The following is an 8,441-nucleotide window of genomic DNA, read 5'->3' on the forward strand; positions in this document are numbered from 1 at the left end:
TACTCCTAATACCTGTATTTCGTATATCCATGTTCAATGATTTGTTACTGATTTATCAAGAAACAAGAATGTGTATATAGTATACAGATGCCTTACTCGCACTATCATTTTCTATGTTAAGTGGACCATGAAAGTGGGATAAAAACTCTAATTTGGCATTAAAATTAGAAAGATCACACCATAGAGAACATGTATACTAAGTTTCAAGTTGATTAGACTTCAACTTCATTCAAAACTACCTTGGCCAAAAACTTTAACCTGTAACTTGCACTATCATTATCTATGTTCAGTGGACCATGAAATTGGGGTCAAAACTCTAATTTGGCATTACAATTAGAAAGATGATATCATAGGGAACATGTGTACAAGTTTCACGTTGATTGGACTTCAACTTCATCCAAAACTACTTTGACCAAAATCTTTAACCTGAAGTGGGACAAACGGACGGACGTACACACCAGAAAACATTATGCCCCTCTTCTAACGTAGGTGCCGGGGCTTAAATAAAAGAGACAACAGATGTCAAAGAGACGTTCAAATTCAGAGTGTTAAAAATGTAATTTAAACTAGTCACTGATAATTAACAGTAAACTATCCTGCTTCGAATGTGGCACTCAGCATTTTTCTTGTCACAAATTGAGACGAAAGTTTTAGGAGCTTACTTGTAATTGTTTACTAGTATATGTTTTGTAAAAGACAAACAACAGTATATAGAAACTGAAGTCTGAGCAACACGAATCCTTGACAAAAACTGGGTGATCTCAGGTGCTCTTTGATAGTAAGCAGATCCTTCTCTACTTGTGGCACACTTTGAATTTGGGTAATTAGTATATCTTTTAAGCAGTTTATTCAAGTATGGGTGTCATTAGATTTGTCAATTTGTTGCCTAGTTACGTAATTAATTCAAAGTCCTGATATAATGGCTGTATGACTCACAACTGTCAATATAAACAGGTAATAAGAGGCAAGGGTGGGATTTGGATTGGATTCAATCTTAATTGACAAAAATTATATAACCTGCTTTTATCTTTAAAAAAAATGGGGACACTTAATTTAAACTTCTTGGTCTCGTCAGTATGTTAGATATTTGATACATACAAAAGGTAGATTTTCTATTACTTTAGATCTAGTACATACAATTATTTTCTAAATTGGGATTTATTTATTTTTTAACAAAAAACAACCTAAAATATTACGATTGTGAATAATTTTTAAATTTTAATATTCTACAGTAAACGATAGAAAATAAAACAAGAGACATATTATCATCTCTGATAAAACATTCAAATGTATATGCCCAACTTACGATAGTAGAGGGGCATTATGTTTTCTGGTCAGTGGGTCCGTCCGTCCGTCCGTTCGTCCCGCTATAGGTTAAAGTTTTTAGTCAAGGTAATTTTGATGAAGTTGAAGTCCAATCAATTTGAAACTTAGTACACATGTTCCCAATGATATGATCTATCTAATTTTATTGCCAAATTAACGTTTTGATCCCCATTTCACGGTCCACTGAACATAACAAATGATAGTGCACAGTCCAAGTTAAAGTTTTGGTTAAATTTTTTGGTCAAGGTAGTTTTTGATAAAGTTGAAGTCCAATCAATTTGAAACTTAGTACACATGTTCCCTTTGATATGATCTTTCAAATCTTAATTCCAAATTAAAGGTTTGACCCCAATTTCACGGTCCACTGAACATGGAAAATGATGGTGCGAGTGGGGCATCCGTGTACTATGGACATATTCTTGTTTAAAAGTATACTGGTGGACTTTGAAAAACGCAACACACTTTTTTGGCTTTTTATTTATCAAACAATGATAAATCTTCACCATACGTTACTATTTATGCTTACCATACTTCTTTCTGTAAACAAAAATTCAATGCCTGACTTACCCGAGGTAGCGAAACATACCGGATTATTGACGTCACACGAATTTCTTAACGCTAAATTTGAAATACATGAATTGTTTTTTAGGTGTTTTTTCTCTCTCTTGAAACGTTTTTTTTTATTGACCAATATTATACCCACACTTTCATCACAAAAAAGGTTGCACATATTGCATTTCCATATTGCGAAGAAGCGGTCGCAAAGGAAAATAGAATCTGGAATTGAGGAATACGTGAACGTCTTAATTGACAATATCCCTTCTGAAAAATCTCAAGTACTTTAATTCGGCCACGACGTCAAGCGCTAGTCTAGTCGCCAAATACCATAGCAGATTAAGGGCTATAGAAAAAATAACACATTTTAAGTCCTAAAGTTTAAACAGCATAATTGCCATAACACATAGTAATGGGTTGGACAGAGGCCAAATCAAAATGATACAAAACATGCGTTTCCATTCTGTCAATCATTTAGCCAACTAGGCAGTCCTTTCCTCTGACAGTGACATGTCCATTGGTCAGGGGAATTCAGGGTTTCAGATTTGAGCATTTCTCATAACGTAGTTGAACATGAGAATGTTTCAATTAAAAAAAAGATTATGAAGTGCTGCATTTTTATGGTCCGTCAGTATATGTCTGAATTTAAGATGGATAAATGAAACATATGTGATACGCATTTTAAAACATTTACAGGTGAATAAACGTTGCTATTTTATAAATATACACTTAATTGTAATCACGGTTCAAATGACTGAATAAATATAAGTTTATCTTTATATAGCAAATGATAAACTTCTCCGAGGCTTCACACTATCAAATATCTATGTAGGACAAAACATGACTTGTCACGCATACAAACAAAACAAATGACAGTGACTCGAACGGGAATCCCGGATACCACATACATATGTACTTTATATCGAGAGACCAAGATATAACACTGCACCTGACAGTGCGTATATGTTTTTTACGCATCATAATTTATGGTGCGTAAAAACAAATCCACAATGTCATGTTAGATTCTCCTTTATATCCCAGTCCCACTAGGCCACGATCGCACTACGATCTGTGAAAAAAATAAAAATTTTGATGATCGTGGTACGATCGTGTAGGTCGCAGTAAGGTCGTACCACGGTCGTGGTGAGGTCTTCAAGATCGCGAAGAGCGTGGCCAACTTTGAACATGTTCAAAACAATCGTGGTGCGGTCGTGGCAAAATTAGGTTGTAGTAGAAGCGTAGAGAGATTGCACTAAGATCGTAGTAAGATCGCAAAGGTCGCTGTACAATCGTAGCGAGAGCGTAGCGAAAGCGTGATTCTATTCGGAGATATTGCGCTACGATCTCACAGCGACGTTATCACGACCTTACTACGACTATCACGTTCTCACCGCGACCCAACTACGCTACCGACGCAACGTCAGATATTGCTACCATTTAGTGTAACATGAAAATGACGTTAAATTGGAAACACACTTTGTCTAATTCTTCCTGCTTTCCTTTTTGGGTAAATGCAAATTATAACACACAAGTATAAATGCCGTGAGAATCCCATCCGATATGATTTTATAATTAACATCTATAGGATATTCGATTTTACTGCTAGTAATTATGTGTTTTTGGAGGAATATTGCTGCATTATAATTATATTCAACCCGAGTCATGATGATTTTATTCAAGCAGTGACATACTATAGCTTACACTAATGATACTGAAGTTTTCTTACTTTTTGATCGTCTTATAGATATGTATTTTTGTAATGTGTGCATCATTTCGTTTTGTTGAAAGCAGGACTTTTATATTCAGGTGAGGAAGGAACACGCAGTTCATGCCGTCCCTAGCATATTACGCTTGTAGCGACGTCAACTCATGATAACGGACAAACTTGCAAGACATTTTCATTAATCAGTATTTTTTATAGATAACCCTGTAATCTTAATGTTATTTGGTGTACCAACTTCAAATTTAAAAGTACTTTTTATTGGTATAGTTATCAAGGCCGAAAAATAATCTTCACGAAATCAATTCTCCGTCTTTTTTTGCCGAAAAAGTTTTTTGAAGGCATGAAAGTTGAACTCGGACATTGCCGCAAGACATTGCAAATCTATTGTTTTGAATTTATAATGTAGCTCAATTTATTTTTCAATTCGAATTTCGGGAGCTAACACTTAGTACAAAACAATCGTGCTTACAATTCAATAAATTATCTGTCAAAATTTTATTTTTGAACTGAAATGTTTTAAGTTTCCAAATTAAATTTCCGATGGGACATTTCCGTACATTATATTCTTTTGAAAATATGTATGCAAATTTTAAATGGAGACAGCCGTGTTAACCAATACTGAAATACATCACGTCATAGAATGTTCATGCAAAATTTCGAAGAGTTGCGTGCACATTTCGCGAATTGTTCGAGTTTTATGTTTCGGGTTTGTTACATGGGACAACGCTAAGTAAACGTTTTTTTCGGATAAACTGTGTCTTCCTAAGCCTATGAGTATTGTATTTTTATTCTTTCTCTATCATAATGTGAAAATTTAAGAATCAATCTTTATTTTCATGTATAATTTGAAATGTTTATTTCAGCATTTCTATAAAAAATTCCCGTCAAATATTCACTTAACGCTATTTTTCGCAGTAGTAGCAATATCTAACGTTTGCGTCTACCACTACGACTTTACCACGCTGTTCACGACCATAGTACGATTCTAGCACGCCCTTGCCGTCCTCATCACGCTCTTCTCACGACCTTATTACGTTCAAACTACGACCATCATTTTTATTGTCATTTTCACATAAAATATATAAAAAAAAACTCCCTAGATTTTGTTTGTCTGAATAAAATTGAGAATGGAAATGGGGAATGCGTCAAAGAGACAACAACCCGACCAAATAAAAAAAACAACAGCAGAAGGTCACCAACAGGTCTTCAATGTAGCGAGAAATTCCCGCACCCGGAGGCGTCCTTCAGCTGGCCCCTAAACAAATATATTAATACTAGTTCAGTGATAATGAACGCCATACTAATTTCCAAATTGTACACAAGAAACTAAAATTAAAATAATACAAGACTAACAAAGGCCAGAGGCTCCTGACTTGGGACAGGCGCATGTATTTATCCATTTGCTCTAACGGCTCAACCATGCTTCTCGTTTTTATATAGATTAGACCGTTGGTTTTTCCCGTTTAAATGGTTTAACATTAGTATTATTTTGGGGACCCTTGATAGCGTGCTGTTCGGTATGAGCCAAGGCTCCGTATTGAAGGCCGTACCTTGGCCTATAATGGTTTACTTTTATAGATTTTTACGTTGATGGAGAGTTGTCTCATTGGCACTCATACCACATCTTCCTATATATATTGACACATCTGTGTCATCTCTTCTATCTTTCACTAAAATATCGTCTTTTGAGCTTTATGGACCAGCAATAGGTTGTAATTTATGTTTGATTGGTCGTTCCGACACCTCTTGATATTATACTACTTATGTGTATAGTATCAGTTTAATTGAAGTCTGGAGCTGGCATGTCAGTTAACTGCTAGTAGTCTGTTGTTATTTATGTATTATTTTCATTTTGTTTATTTTTTTTAGTCACATCTTCAGACATCGGACTCGGACTTCTCTTGAACTGAATTTTAATGTGCGTATTGTTATGCTTTTACTTTTCTTCATTGGCTAGAGGTATAGGGGGAAGGTTGAGTTCTCACAAACATGTTTAACCCCAATATTTTTGCGCCTGTCCCAAGTCAGGAGCCTCTGGCCTTTGTTAGTCTTTTAAATTGTTAGTACTATTTTAAATTTTAGTTTCTTGTGAACTATTTGGAGTTTAGTATGATTTTCATACTTTGCTCCCTCTGTCTCTGCCTCTACAACAACCCCTACCACCACGCCCACGTGTTCTAGTAGATTTTGGTGACATGACTGTATTGTTTCCGAGATATCTTCGTTTTAATCAGAAATAGAAGGAATGGAACTATATTGATATGAAACACGATATTGACGGTATTGCTGAGAACGTAGTAAGATCGCGGTATGATCGTAGTATAATCGTGGTAAGAACGTGCTATAATCGCAGTAAGATCGTGTTGCAATCGGATTACTCGTGGTATGGTCGTAGTGAGAACGTGAAGAGCGTAGAAAGATCTTTATTAGCGTAGTGTGGTCGCAGAATAAGCGCGGTGAGAACGTGGTTTAATCGTAGCAGGATCGTTGTAGAAGCGTAATTAGGACGTAGTAGCATCGTGAAAGCAACGAAAATTAACATGTTCATCCCGCTCATACCGCGACCTCACCACGATCTAAATTTATTTTAGATCGCGTATTTTAGATCGCGGTGAGCGTGGTGCGATCGTGGTCTAGTGGGACTGGGGCTTTACGTTTACGGTTAGATAAAGTCACGGGTATATTATATCCAACGTAATGGAGAATCTGAATGAGGGCCCTTCACCTCTGTATTCTTGATTTTTTATGTTATTTTTCTCTATTCTTTAAATTTTAGTGCGCCCTTATTCTCTATTCTTTATATTTTAGTATCCCATTATTCTGAATCTTTTATTTAGTACTCTAATATACTCTCTCTCTTTATTTTGACATTGTAGTACCCCATTATTCTCTAGTCTTTATACTTTAGCGCCAAATTTTTCTCTATTTTATATTTTTTTTACCTGTATTCTGAACCTTTTGCTCATATTTAGTTTTTCTGTAAACCCAATCCATATCCCCTGGTAATGCAGTCAGAAGCAACACGTGTAAACTTCAAAGGACAAGGACATTCATTTTGGGGGTGGGGAATAAACTATAAAGTGCAACACATGCATTACCGCATACAGGAAACAGATATGAAAAGATTAAATTATGATAAGATTTAAATCGGTAGGCTAACCGTGTTATCTATAACAAGCTAGTTTTTCACCTTTAAGCTGGTACAACAAGGGAAACAACATAAATTTGTTTTGTATCCAATTTTTAACTTTAACTAATCGGTCAATATATATACTTCTTTGTGTAATCATACGTTTTTTGATTGAGTTAAGTCTGCTAATTGATATTTTATCGTATGTTTTTATATGTTGTGATGTTATGCTATTGTTTCAGAAAAAGGGATAAGGTTTGGGCCCATTAAAACGTTTAATCCCGCTGCAAATGTTTGCACCTGTCCTAAGTCAGGAATCTGATGTACAGTAGTTGTCGTTTGTTTATGTAATATATACGTGTTTCTCGTTTCTCGTTTTGTTTATATAGATTAGACCGTTGGTTTTCCCGTTTGAATGGTTTTACACTAGTAATTTTGGGGCCCTTTATAGCTTGTTGTTCGGTGTGAGCCAAGGCTCCGTGTTGAAGGCCGTACTTTAACCTATAATGGTTTAATTTTTAAATTGTTATTTGGATGGAGAGTTGTCTTATTGGCACTCACACCACATCTTCCTATATCTATTGATGTTTTTAAAGCATTTTTACATTTTCACATGCATGAACTTTATATTCGTATTACTAATTTTTTTCTTAATACATTACATATATATATATAGTGGTATTACTCAATTTTTCTTTATATATTTAAATACATAGTGGTATTAATCGATTTTGCCGGTTCTAATCAGTTTTTGTATCGTACGAGGAAACGGGAGAAATCCTTAAATTTTGTACTAAAAACGACCCCTTTTTGCGCCAATAGCTTTCAAAATACACAGGGCACTACTTGAGTGGTCCATCTGCAAATATACATCTTCTGTATTAAAGCAAAGGAATTTAAAGATGTGATTCATAACCAAGAACAATGCCACATCCACTATCGTTTACTAAAACAAAGTCTCCTTCTTTAAAATGTGTTACGATTCCAACTTTATTAAAAATTTCTTGAAACTAAGCCTGGTACAGGTTCCCTATTTCTTCGAAAATGTATCGTCTAGTACATTTCAAATCATATCTTTTCAGACTATCCTCTTCAATATGAATAGTAAATATGATATGATACACTTTTTAATGCATTTTTACCTTAAGACCCATTTATTACATTGACATTATACTTTTTAATGTACCTTAACTTCTTTTATGGTTTCGATTATTATTTCAAAGCATGTATGACCTAAGCTGAATACACGCATGTTTGCTCTTTTGTGGAACACATTAAAAACTTTTATGCCCTTTTTATTAAAATACAATAAGCAATTAGAATTAAAAAAAATGTTTTGAAAAATAAAAAAAAAAGGCTATATAGTATTCTTTGATATTAATAAGAAATGAAGGAACGGGCAACCTGGGACCAATAGAAAAATTTTCTTAGTCATGTTAGTCCCAGGTGTAACAAATTGTCATGAATTGAATAAATACATGAATAAACACTTAGTTTCGCGGTATTGTTTTAAAAAAAAAGCAAGCGTTCAGTTCTAGTTTGCCGAGTAGCGTTATGCTATTCATTTAAAGTGCATTCATCGTAAGCTTTGATGCATGTTACCTCCTTTATTTATTTTTTGTGTGTTTGAAATTTTGTTGTATATAAACTGGTATCACGTATGGTTTTCACATATTAGCCGACCGCGCAAGGGCTGTATAGCCAGTC

Source organism: Mytilus trossulus, unplaced genomic scaffold, assembly GCF_036588685.1.
Source record: "Mytilus trossulus isolate FHL-02 unplaced genomic scaffold, PNRI_Mtr1.1.1.hap1 h1tg000244l__unscaffolded, whole genome shotgun sequence".
Taxonomy (NCBI): domain Eukaryota; kingdom Metazoa; phylum Mollusca; class Bivalvia; order Mytilida; family Mytilidae; genus Mytilus; species Mytilus trossulus.